This window comes from Delphinus delphis, chromosome 14 (assembly GCF_949987515.2).
Source record: "Delphinus delphis chromosome 14, mDelDel1.2, whole genome shotgun sequence".
Classification (NCBI taxonomy): domain Eukaryota; kingdom Metazoa; phylum Chordata; class Mammalia; order Artiodactyla; family Delphinidae; genus Delphinus; species Delphinus delphis.
Window position 1 is genome coordinate 69,694,722 of NC_082696.1, and position 13,754 is coordinate 69,708,475.

The 13,754-nt window shown below is 38.2% G+C and overlaps 1 long non-coding RNA gene across 1 annotated transcript in view; it reads right to left on the minus strand.

The window, feature by feature from the left end:
• Positions 1 to 2,465: 2,465 nt before the first annotated feature.
• LOC132437365 (uncharacterized) overlaps positions 2,466 to 13,754 on the minus strand; it is a 122,616-nt gene continuing 111,327 nt past the window's right edge. The window contains exon 6 of the long non-coding RNA XR_009522010.1: positions 2,466 to 4,508. This is a non-coding gene — a long non-coding RNA (uncharacterized lncRNA). The remainder of the gene's footprint in view (positions 4,509 to 13,754) is intronic.

Below are 13,754 nucleotides of genomic sequence, written 5' to 3' on the forward strand. Positions count from 1 at the left end.
AATTTTCCCTCAGAATTTTCTCCAACAGGGCAGCATTCTTTCCTTCCTTACCTCAAGGGGCTCCTCTCTACTTGTGGAATCCAGCACTGTCTTCTGTATAGTATTTGCATTATGGAATCCTGTGGTTAATATTTTATTACAGAGGTTAACATTTTACCTTCAGTGTATGATTTCTGTGCAGCCAAATACTATGTTTAAAGTGAATTTTCCTCCCATGGAAGACACATCTTTTAAATTATAACATAAACAAGAAGGGAAATAATTCAGTTTGCAAAGTTGGATTTCTGTCAGTGTTTTCAAGAATACATATCGATGTTCAAGAAAATTTTTTTTTTTTTTTTTTGCGGTATGCGGGCCTCTCACTGTTGTGGCCTCTCCCGTTGCGGAGCACAGGCTCCGGACGCACAGGCTCAGCAGCCATGGCTCACGGGCCCAGCTGCTCCGCGGCATGTGGGATCTTCCCGGACTGGGGCACGAACCCATGTCCCCTGCATTGGCAGGTGGACTCTCAACCACTGCGCCACCAGGGGAGCCCTCAAGAAAAAATTTTAAAGTGATATTTGCCTGAAAACCTGAACATCTGGTGAGGCAGTCTTTAATAGTGCAAAGAATTTGTACTTCAGCACCCCACAGCTCTGAGTTCAAAGCCCCATTCTGCCATTTCCTAGCTGTGTGAGCCTGGAAAAGTTACCCCACTTCTCTGGACCTTCCTTAAATTGAGTTAATAAAATCTACATTGCAATCTTTTTATGCAAAGTAAATGTTTAGTACAATGTTTTGCACACAGTAAATGTTTTAGAAAGACCATTTTTATTACTATTATTGTTTTATTATTATATAATTACTTGACTTTCTAATTCTCCCCTCATTTATGTAATGGAAGCAGTCACATCTAATTAACAAGAGTATTATGAGCATGAAATGAGGCGTGTAATGTTCTTTGCAAATTTCTAAAGATCCATGTCATTAATTTAAGATGATTGTTTCTATTATTATAATGGGATGATCCCCAACTTATCAACTGCAAGTGATCCTATCAAGGTCGCTGATGTCATCATTGCTAAATCCAAAGGTGACTTTGCAGTTATGATCTTTTGTGACCCCGTGGCTGTTGAGCCCCCTTGGCTCCTTCAGCTGTGGCCTTTCTTTTGCTTCTAGGGCCCTGTACTCTCCTTATTTTCCTCTTGTCCCCTCTGGATGTTCCTTCTCAGTCCATCTGTGACTTCTCTTCCACTAGAGCTCCTCAAACATTGGGCTTCCTTAGGATGTTGTCTTCTCTTCAAATTCTACTTGTTCTGATTGATGAGCTCACCTACATCTTTGTCTTCCATTGCCTCCTTGATGCTGACGACCCCTGTGCCTTATCTTCAGCCCAAACCCATCCTGAGCTTCAAAGCCAAACATCCAACCACCCACTGGCCCTTTCCACCTGGACATCCCACAGACACCTCAAGCCCAGTGTATTCAAATGGGCCCTGGTCCATTTGGGCTTTGAAAGGCATCACCATTCACAGATTTGCTCAAGCCAGAAACCTCAGGACTGTTTTCGAATTCTCCCTTTCCCTCACCTCCCATGTCCAATTAGTCATTAAGACTTGTCAACTCTTCCTCTGAAATAGCTCTTGAAATACACATGTATATGTAAATCTATATTCGTAAATATAAATTAAACTTAGAAATGTAGGACTCTGTGCTATATAAGAGAAGCTTGTCTCCCCCTTTAAATGGAAATGTTGGTAGTATTAAAAATAGAGCAGCAAGCACTCATTATGAAAAGATCTTGTGGTTACCAGGGGTTGGGAGAGCAGAGAGAGGAGGTATTAGTCAAAAAGCAGCAAGTTTCAGTTATACAAGATGAATAAGGTCCTAGAGATCTACTGCACAGCACAGAGTGTATACACATACATATACAATATAGTATAACAGTACCATATTGTATACTAGAAAATTTGCTAAGAGAGTAGATCTTATGTTAATTGTCTTATCACTAAATAATAATAATTAATAAAGAGGACAGGAGTAAACTTTTGGAGGTGACATGTATAGCATAGATTGTGGTGCTGGTTTCATGGGTGTATACTTATTTCCAAACTCATCAGGTTGTACACATTAAGTATGTATAACTTATTTTTTTTGGAGAGTTAGAATACCACATAGGTTATTTTATTTATTTTTTAAATTAATTTTTATTGGAGTATAGTTGATTTACAGTGTTGTATTAGTTTCTGCTAACACAACAGCTGATTTTGTTAACACACAACTGATTCACAGCTAAGTGAATCAGTTATACATAAACATATACCCACTCTTTTTTAGATTCTTTCCCCATATAGGTCATTACAGAGTACTGAGTAGAGTTCACCCTGCTATACAGTAGGTTCTTATTAGTTATCTATTTTATATACAGTAGTGTATATATGTCAATCCCAATCTCCCAATTTATCCCTCCCCCCCACTTCCCCCTTGGTAACCATAAGTTTATTTTGTACATCTATGGCTCTATTTCTGTTTTGTAAATAAGTTCATTTGTACAACTTTTCATGTCAATCATACCTCAACAAAGTATAAGAAAAGAAATGATCCAGACTGTTGGGAGATACTAAATAATTCTAAAGATAAAACGGTCAAATACTGTCATTTGTATCTATAAGGATAAGAAAAGCTATGCTGTGTGGCAGGTTATAATGTGTGAATTGAATGTGGTAGTGACATATATAAGTAAAATGGCAGAGATCTAATCTGAAAAAACTGGGTGTGAATCAAAGGGGCTGCAGAATCCAAATGGGAAATGCAGCAGATGCCTTTTGCTGTCACTTTAGAGCTGCGGTGGCTTAGCACGCGCTTTCTTATTCCACTTGGCCACCGCCTGCCAAATGAGAATAACACACTTCACATCAGAAGGGAAGTGCCAAAATATTGAGAACTTCTTTATGACATCAACCCTAAGCTCATGGTCTCCATCATTCAGCCTTTTATTGTTCCTTGCAAAGAGATTTTATCCAGAGTACATCAGCTATAAATGCAAAGGGCATGCGGCTTCAGCTTGGAAAAGTTACGTACGAAGTGTCCTAATTGACTTAGATCCTTAAGACTGTCCACATTAGTGGCTAATTAACTTTAAAAAAAAAAAAGAGAGAGAAGGAAATAAAACTACTTTTGGCTTAAAAAAAAAAACAAACCCGGAGTTTACACTTTATGTTCAGTCTAAGATCAAGTATGCACTTTTAACCTTTCACCTTCTGACTCTGCTGTGTAAGGGCCAGGTCAGCCTCCAAACAGGACCTCTTCCAAGTGACTGGTATTTTTTATTGGTTTTCAGTATACGACGTTGAAGCACTTTATTGTCCAAAAGTAATTATATTTATTTAAGACTGTTACTGGAGGAGGGAAAATAAATATCCAGTGGGCCTTTATAAAGTTTTAATATAACTTTCTGTAAAGTATTAAAAAGCATACATACTTATTTCCACTTTTCATACTCTTTTTTGCTTACTAATCACATAAGAAATATTTATCCTTTCTATTTATGTGCACTAAAAATCCTTAAGGAACTAAGACAACACCACTACCACAATTGTTTTACTTTAAATGACACTATTTTCAAAGATTTTTTTTAAAAAAACCTCTCTCTTCCTTTAATCACCAATTACTCTTTCTTGCTCTCCTCTGAGTATATCAGTCCTGGACAGCTAGACCAGACTTTTTAAAATAGTTGCTTTAAGAAAACAAAAAATGGGGAGATTGGGATTGACATATATACACTAATACGTATAAAATGGATAACTAATAAGAACCTGCTGTATAAAAAAAATAAAATTCAAAAAAAAAAGAAAACAAAAAATGATTTAATAAAAAGAAAAAATATATACTATTTCCTTAGAACCTGTGCAGTATTATCATCTTATATAGTAATCTCTCTGTGCCTCAGTTTTTCCATCTACAAAATAGGAATAATAATAGTGCCTATGTTCCAGGGTTGCTGGGAAGATTGAACGTGCTAACGTATAAAGACTTAGAACACTGCCTGGCATGTGGAAAGCACCCTGTGTATAGGCTATCGTTATTATTTTCCCCAAAGGAACCAATTACCTTGCATTCTATGGAACAGCAATGCTGAACTTATAGATCCCCATAGGTACCACACTGCTTGATGGCTTCATTCATGCTGTTCCCTCTGCCTGGAATGACTTTCCTTACTTTGCTTGTCTATTTCCAAGTCTGATTCATCTTGAGAAACCCCTGTTGAGCTCTAATAGCACCTCTTCTGGGAAGGCTTCCTTGAAAACCTTCTCCCATCCCACGTGAAGATTCCAGATCTCTTCCCCCTGGGCTGTCTCTTTACTTTGAGTATGCTTCCACTATTGTTGTTATGATACTGAATTATAATTTATTTGCTTACATTTCTGTCTGTGTTCTTAAAGTCAGGGACTATGTAGGACTGCCTGATTCCTAGGAGGTTTTCAGTTCATGCTCCTGGAATTGAAGTATTATTCAGTAGCATCATGTTTCTGTGAAGGAAAGAGAAGCAAATTAGATGCCATACATTTTACAAAGAATTAGGATTTCAGAAAGCCTACAATTACTAGTCAGGACAAGGAAAGCCAGCAACATGCAAATCACCTCACTCATCTTTAAAGTCAATTTGTTTCTTCAACACTATTTATTGACCACTTTCTCTGGGCCTAGTCCTGCCCTTGATCCTTGGAGTGCAGAAATGAGAAAAAAAAAAAAAAAAGCAATCTCTACTCTCATGGAGCTATTGTTCTAGCAGGAGGGAGTCAGACAACAAACAATACATGCAAATAAAAAGTAAATTATGGGGCTTCCCTGGTGGCGCAGTGGTTGAGAGTCCGCCTGCCGATGCAGGGGATACGGGTTCGTGCCCCGGTCCGGGAGGATCCCACATGCCGCGGAGCGGCTAGGCCCGTGAGCCATGGCCGCTGAGCCTGCGCGTCCAGAGCCTGTGCTCCGCAACGGGAGAGGCCACAACAGTGAGAGGCCCGCGTACCACAAAAAAAAAAAAAAAAAAAAAAGAGGAAAAAGCCACACATAAATTTGAGGCTTTCACAGTCATACTTCAAAATGAGCCAGGCCAGGAAAAATATCTAAGAGCTTGGAGACAATTCTGAGTTTCATCCCAGGCCTCTCAGTAGTTTGTACAATGCAACAGCATTTGGACAAGAGTGATGGGAAATGATTCCTCTGTAACTTTGGGGTATATTTATATTGTGGAGACTTGGGCAACTCTAATAATATCTTGCAATGAATCATTTCATTCATTCATTCAACAATATTTATTAAGTGCTTACTATGTGTCAGGCACTGTTCTAGACCCTAGGGAGATAGCAGTGAATAAACAGCCCAAAATCCTCCTCTTTATGGAGTCAATTGAAGAATATACAAAAATATATGTCAGATGGTGGCAAGGGCTCTGGAGAAAAATAAAGCAGGGTTAGGACAAGTGTCAAAAGCAGTGGAGTCAGGAAGATCACTATTTTATACAAAGCAGCCAGAGAAGTGCTCTCTGATGAAATGACAGTTGGCAGACACTTGAAGAAAGGAAGGGTACAACCATTAGGATATAAGAGGATTCCAGGCAGAGAAACCGCTAGTGCAAAGGGCCTGAGGCAGGAGTGTATGGGAATAAATAATGCGTCATGGTTTATGGATCACTTTCACATTCTTTATTTCATCCTCATCAGATCCTTGGAAAATAGAAAAGACAAGTTATTATTTTTTCCCTTTTACCAATGAACAGACGGAGGGCACAGTAGTGGTTTGGTGAAGAAATGCAAATAAGTGGTTTCTGGAGAACTTGAACCCAAGTCAACCCAAGTTAATGCTTGTCCACCCACTACCCCCTAGATACCTTGAGGAAGCCAGACATGCTGCAGGGCCTCTCACAGACCTTCAGGAATAAGCAAAGCAGCAAGTGACTTAGGTGTTCACCGTGTGCAGTTTGTGGGCAGGAGCCCTGGAATTGAGCATCCGTCAGAATCACAGAATGTTCACTATTGCTTCTGACCCAGCATGAACAACACTGACAGACACAGAGGGGACCCATCTCGGTCTGCAAGGAATATGCTGTTTAAGACTTTTCTGAGTCCCTATTTCCTGACCCAGGATCCGACTCTTCCCACGATGCCTGGGAGCGCAAACACCCCTCCCTTCAGGGGAAATCTGACCTCTCACCCACAAGAGTGCGGTCTCAGCTCCGACCCCATTCCCCACCAGGGCGATCGCTGCAGAGCACAATATCCCAACAGCAGTACCGTTCCCAGCCCTGGGGGATTCAGCCTTAAATAATACCACATGTCTGACATTCCCGGACAGTCCTGCTTCCAGCTTTGCCCAGCCCGGCCCAATTTCTTTTTTTTTATGGTGGTTTTCCTGCTTGAAGTAAAGGTTATGCCTGCACAGCCCTCCTGCAGCTTTATCAGTCTCAGTTCCCCAGCTCCTGTCAGCAACTGCTCAAACAAGAACACACACACACCCCTCCAAAAGAAAATGCAAAAGTATACAGGCTCCTTCACAGCTGTCACAGAACACTGTTAATTTCAGGTAACATACAGGTGAAGTATCATTGTAGTTTCTCTCTCAAATATATGAGTATATATACATATGGACTGTATACACATATACAAATGCATACACATGCATATACACACGTACTTAAATGGCTAAACAAATCATTTATTTAGTTTTGTTTAACATTTATCATGTTCTCAGGATTGGCATGGCAAGTTACTGATTTGTGTGAAGGACTGTTTTAGATTACAAAAACAGTCTTAGAAAAATAATTCTTGGACAACTTGCAGTTAACCAGGGAATAAGGATATCAAAAATAGCAAAACCTCCCCACAGCGGACACTGGCAGCCAGGCTTCCGGCCCTCCTCTTGCGCTGGGGTTGTTTGACTCCTTAGATTGATTTATAAATCAGTTTTGCAACAGTGATTCCTATAATCCCCCTGGTGAGATTTTTGGCTGCTGCTTCTTCATGTCTTTTAAATTTATATATAAGTGAAAGCTGTATATATAAATTAGAGTCTTTGGTGTTGGGGGATAAGTCCTACAACCTGATCAGCAGAACATCAAGATGTTCTCAGACTTCTGTTTCTAAGAGTAGATCAGAATATTTTTCTTTGTGTTCTTCCAGTCCTTTGCTTCTGTTTTTACTGATATACAGTTACTTTGACCCAAGTAATTTTATACAGCGCAAAGAAGAGTTGTAATTGTGAGACTATCCAGTTAGGTAGGTGAATATAAATGGCCCAGGTGATGTATGACCACCAAGTCTTCAGTGGACCCACCCTCAGCATTAACCCCCATCTCCTCCACTTTTCGTCTTCAGGTTATCTGTTTGGACTCTGAATATCCAACCTAGACTCTAGACACAGCCATAAAACTGAGTTTCAGACATTGAAGCCTGCTGTCAGAGCAACCAGTGCTTTGATGTCCTGTAACGACGTGAGATCAAAAGAGTTTATAATTTTTTCAAGTTTATTATTTGACCATTATTAATGAAATGTGCTGGTCATGTAACTTTACTTTTTGTGCTTCCTTAAGTATTGAGGAAGGCATTTATTTTCATAGAGAGCATTAAAAAATGTGATGATTCTAATTCCCTCTGTAACCCACGGTACCTTCTTCTAAAATTTTAGACCCCTTCCTCCTCTGTGTTATGTAGTGATTTTTCCTGGACATTTAGGAGATAATGCGATGTTTGGCAGAGATGTTTATTTCCAGGCACTACTGCATTTACTACTCTGTTTGACCTCCAAGTCTGGGGTCATGGATGTTGAATGAAGAAATCCCAAAGTGACCAGATGTGAATTAAATGTGCTGGATAGGAGATGATTCGAGGAATGGCTAGCTGGAAGATGGAACACAGGGCACTGATGGTTTCCTAAGGGCAACATTTATTGGGCAACAGTCTGCCAGCTGGTAAAGGGAGGCACTTGTTCAGTCCTGGTGCTTTATTCTAGCCAAGAGGAAAGGAAAGCCTAAAAGATCAAGTATACAAATGAAAAACAAACATGGAAAGCTGCAAAGTTAAGAACACCAAGAGGGGGAAGCCACAAGGGAACCAGATTATATTTCAGAGTTAAAAAAAAAAAAAAAAGCACAAAAAACCTATAATCTGTCTTGTAAATTAATTCCACACTTAATTTTTGAAATTCCTTCCTATTTCTCCAGACTTGAGACAATATGAGGGAAATGAAATGTTATAGGGAAGTGGCAGCCAGGCATTTAGTGGTAAACTAGTTTACTTTCACAATTTCCTTTCATATGTAGATTCAGCCTTGCCTTTTCCTTTGTCATTGCTTACAAAGATCTAAGCTTCCTTCCTAAGGCATCATCTTTTATTAATCAGCTTATCCACAACAGAGTCCAAGAGACTGGAGCTGGGTTCAGACAGATGTTGATAAATGTCTTAAGTTTCTTATAAACGAAATCAAGGCCAGCCATGTTTTATTAATCAGTTATCCTTCATACATATTTTGTCCTCCGTATATTGGCTCACACTTTATATGCCATCCTGTTTACACTGTCCTGATTTAATTCAAGACTGTTAGCCTCTACTTGGAAAGACAGGTAGTCCTGTATGAGTCTTTACATATACTTAAGGGCTAATATAAACAGTCATTTATAGATGTATATTTAGCAAAACAACATTAGGTGTTAGGAAAATGACAATCATGCATTTATGAAGTATGTTTACTTTATTGACAAAGGTAAGAATATAAAAATGGTCAAAAATCTGCTGGTGGAAATGTTTAGGAACTTACCTTTCAGTATCCTTATGCCTCTGCTCAGAAAGTTAAAAACATATTGAACAAACATACTGCTACTAACAGAGCCTCACATGGTCTGATTTTGTCCTATATTCTCATTTAAGGGATTCTGACTCGGGGCTCCAAAATAGTAAATGCAAATTACTATCAAAGCAGGTCATCTTCCTGATTGTTGCTATAGTGGTTATATTAGTTCAAGGCATATTACAAGGATAAGAAAATAATTAAGCAAGAGAATGATGTTCCACCTATGGAATAAATTATGTATAGTAACAAATAATCTTCAGGTGTAAACTATGGTGTTAGTCTGGTGTTAATGACCAATTGGTCTATGAAAACCTAGGGTAAAGTTCTTAGAAGCAAATTTCCTGTCTGCCCTAATTTATACCTTTGCATTCTTCGATTGTCCCACCTTTGGATCTTCTATATGTGCTGTGCACCTGTGTATCCCACTCTGGTCCATTCTGTGCTCCATCTGGTAGCAGAATTGTTTCTGATTATACAGAAAGTCTCTTGGACTGCAATTTCTTCATGTTCAGGGTTTAAAGAATAGGCCTTCTACCACAAATACACAGGGTTCTGCTCTGCAGTTTTGTCGTTTTTATTTTGGGGCCCAGTTACTATCACTGAGTACAGGCAATGGATCCAGTGCAGGCGTTATGAGCATCCCATCACCCTCTCCCCTGTGCTCTGTGAAATGATCTTTCATCTGCACTGTGTCAGGAGGAGTTTCCTGTACCTCTTTGATTCTGGATGGAATTAGGATACATTCTGGATTAGGAAGCACCTGAAAAACTCTGTCCCATTACCTCAAGGCCTATTCCTCTTTGGCTGTTACTCTTTTCTTGTTACAAAAATACCTGTAACAAAGAAACTCTCTGCCCTGGATTGACACTGGGCCTGTCAGGGAGGAACCAGTATTTTGCTTATGTTCACACTTAGGATTTGCAAACTGACAAGACAGATTCCTTCAAAGTAAAAACAGGTGATTCTCACAGCATAAAAAATATCTCCTGAGTACGCAAGCTGATACAAAGCTAGATACCAAAAAATAAACCCTCCCTTAATTTTTTTGTATTTATAATATATCAGTGGGCAGTCAGCAGTTACATGTTCCTGGATTTTGGATATAAGAAAAAAAATAATTTTAGCAAATAACTTCTCAGAATTTTAGAAAATAGGCATTTATGTGTTATGTTTAACCTGCTTTGATCCTATGCTGTATGTTAACATGAGATAAAATATTTTAAAGATGTTTTAAGATTGATGATTTTTTATGAGCATATTTTTTTTAATTTGAAGTATAGTTGATTTACAATATTGTGTTAGTTTCAGCTGTACGACATAGTGATTCAGCTTTTTTTTTTGCATATTATATTCCATTATAGGTTATTATAAGATACTGAGTATAATTTCCTGTGCTATACAGTAAATCTTTATTGCTTATCTATTTTATGTATAATAGTTTGTATCTGTTAATTCCATACTCCTAATTTGTCCCTCTCACTCCCTTTCCACCTTGGCAACCGTAAGTTTGTTTTCTATGTATGTCAGTCTGTTTCTGTTTTTTATATACATTCATTTGTATAATTATAAGTGATATCACATAGTATTTGTCTTTCTCTGTCTGAATTATTTCACTAAGCATAATGTTCTCTGAGTCCATCCATGTTGCTGCAAATGGCAAATTTCCATTCTTTTTTCTGGCTGAGTAATATTCCATTGTATATACATATACCACATCTTCTCTATCCATTCATCTGTTCATGGGCACTTGGGCTGCCTCCGTGTCTTTGATACTATAAATAGTGCTGCTATGAACATTGGGGTGCATGCATCTTTTCAAATTAAGAGTTTTCATTTTTTTCCAGATATATACCCCGGAGTGGAATTGCTGGATCATATTGTAGCTCTATTTTTAGTTTTTTAAGGAACCTCCATACTGTTTTCCATAGCAGCTGTACCAGTTTTCATTCTCAGTGGCAGTGTACAAGGGTTCCCTTTTCTCCACACCCTCTCTAGCATTTATTATTTGTAGAATTTTTGTAGACAGCCATTCTGACAGGTGTGACGTGATACCTCATTGTGGTTTTGATTTGCATTTCTCTAATAATTAGCAGTGTTGAGCATCTTTTCATGTGCCTGTTGGTCATCTGTATGTCTTCTTTGGAGATATGTTATTTACGTTTTCTGCCCATTTTATGATCAGGTTGTTTGTTTTTTTGACATTGATTTGTATGAGATGTTTTTATATTTTGGATATTACCCCCTTGTTATTTGTATTTTTTTCAAATACTTTCTCCCATTCTGTATAATGTCTTTTCATTTTATTGGTGGTTTCCTTTGCTGTGCAAAAGCTTTTAAGTTTGATTGTCTCATTTGTTTATTTTTGCTTTTATTTCTTTTGTCTTGGGAGACTGATCTAAGATAATATTGCTGTGATTTATGTCCAAGAACATTTTGCCTATGTTCTCATCTAGGAGTTTCATGGTGTCATGTCTTACATTTAGGTCTTTAATCCATTTTGAGTTTATTTTGTACATGGTGTGATGAAAGGTTCTAATTTTGTTTATTTATTTTTACAGGTAGCTGCCCAGCTTTCCCAACACCATTTCTTGAAGAGACTGTGTTTTCTCCGTTGTATAGTCTTACCTCCCTTGTTGTAGATTAATTGACCATAGGTGCATGGGTTCATTTCTGAACTCTCTATTCTGTTTCCCTGATCTATATGTCTGTTTTTGTGCCAATACCATGCTGTTTTGATTACTGTAGCTATATGTATAGTCTGAGGTCTGGGAGGGTTATACCTCCGCTTTCTTCTTTTTTCTCAGGATTGCTCTCTTAATTTCCCTTTCTGATAGTTCATTATTAAAAAAAAGCAACAGATTTCTGTACATTAATCTTGTATCCTGCAACTTTATTGAATTCATTAGTTCTAATAGTTTTTGTGTGGAGACTTTAGCGTTCTCTTTATAGAGTATCATGTCATCTGCAAATAGTGAGAGTTTTACCACTTGCCTTCCAATTTGGATACCTTTTATTTCTTTTTATTGTCTGATTGCTGTGGCTAAGACTTCCAATGATTAGAAGTGGTGAGAGTGGGCATACTTGTCTTGTTCCTGAATTTAGAAGGAAGCTTTTCACTGTTGAGTATTATGTTGGCTGTGGGTTTGTTGTACACAGCTTTTATTATGTTGAGATATATTCCCTCTATACCCACTTTGGTGGGAGTATTTTATCATGAATGGGTGTTGAATTTTGTCAAATGCTTTTTCTGCATCTATTGAGATGATCATGTGGTTTTTGTCTTTCCTTTTGTTAATGTGGTGTGTCACATTGATTTGCATATGTTGAATTATCATTGTGACCCTGGAATAAATCCAACTTGATCATGGTGTATGATCCTTTTTATATATTGTTGGATTCAGTTTGCTAATATTTTGTTGAGGACTTTTGCATCTATATTCACCAAAGATATAGGTTTGTAATTTTCTTTTTTTGTAGTGTCTTTGTCTGGTTTTGGTATCAGGGTGATGGTGACCTCATAGAATGAATTTTGGAGTGGTCTCTCCTCTTCAAATTTTTGGAGTAGTTTGAGAAGCAAGGTATAATTTCTTCTTTATATGTTAGATAGAATTCCCCAGTGAAGCCATCTGGCCCTGGACTTCTGTTTGCAGAGAGGTTTTTTTTTTTTTGTGGTATGCAGGCCTCTCACTGTCGCGGCCCCTCCCGTTGCGGAGCACAGGCTCTGGACGCGCAGGCCCAGCGGCCATGGCCCATGGGCCCAGCTGCCCCGTGGCATGCAGGATCCTCCCGGACCGGGGCATGAACTCGCGTCCCCTGCATTGGCAGGTGGACCCCCAACCACTGCGCCACCAGGGAAGCCCTGCAGAGAGTTTTTAAAATTACATATTCTATTTCCTGTCTATTGATCAGTTTGTTCAAATTATCTGTTTCTTTTTGACTCAGTCTTGGCAGGCTGTATGTTTTTAGAAACTTGTCCATTTCTTCCAGGTTGTCCAATCTGTTGGCATATAACTGTTCATAATATTCTCTTATAATTTTTTGTATTTATATGGTATTGGTTATTATTTCTCCTCTTTGATTTCTTAGTTTGTTTATTTGGGTCCTCTCTCTTTTCTTCTTGGTGAGCCTGGCTGGAGGTCTGCCAATTTTACCTTTTCAAAAAAACACATCTTGATTTCATTGATCTTTTCTATTGTTTTTTATCTCTATTAAATTACTTCCTTTCTTACCTTTATTATTTCCTTCCTTCTGTTGACTTTGGGCTTTGTTTCTTCTTCATTTTCTAATTCTTTTAGGTGGTAGGTTAGGTTGTTTATTTCAATTTTTTTAAATTTCTTGAGGAAGGCCTGTATCGCTATGAACTTCTCTCTTAGAACTGCTTTTGCTGCCTCCCATAGACATCTGTGAAGTTGTCTTAAGGTATTTTTTGATTTCTTCTTTGATTGCATCAGTGACCCACTGCTTTTTCTTAGTAGCATGTTGTTTAGTCTCCATATGTTCTTTTTTCCCCCATTTTTCTTTTTGTAGTTGATTTCTAGTTTCATACTGTTATGGTCAGAAGAGATGCACAAAATAATTTCTATCCTCTTAAATTTGTTGAGGCTTGGTTTGTGACCTAGTATGTGGTCTAACCTAGAGAATGTTCCATGTGCCTTTGAAAAGAATGTGCGTTCTGGGTTTTTTTTGGATATAGTGTCCTGTAGATATCAATTTAGTCTAACTGGTTTACTATGTTATTTAGGACCTCTGTTGCCTTACTGATTTTCTATCTAGATAGTCTATCCATTGATGTCAGTGGGGTGTTAAAGTCTCCTACTACTATTGTATTATTATCAATTTCTCCTTTTATGTCTGTTAGTATTTGCTTGATATATTTAGGTGCTCCAATATTGGGTGTGTATATGTTAATAAGTGTAATATCCTCTTCTTCT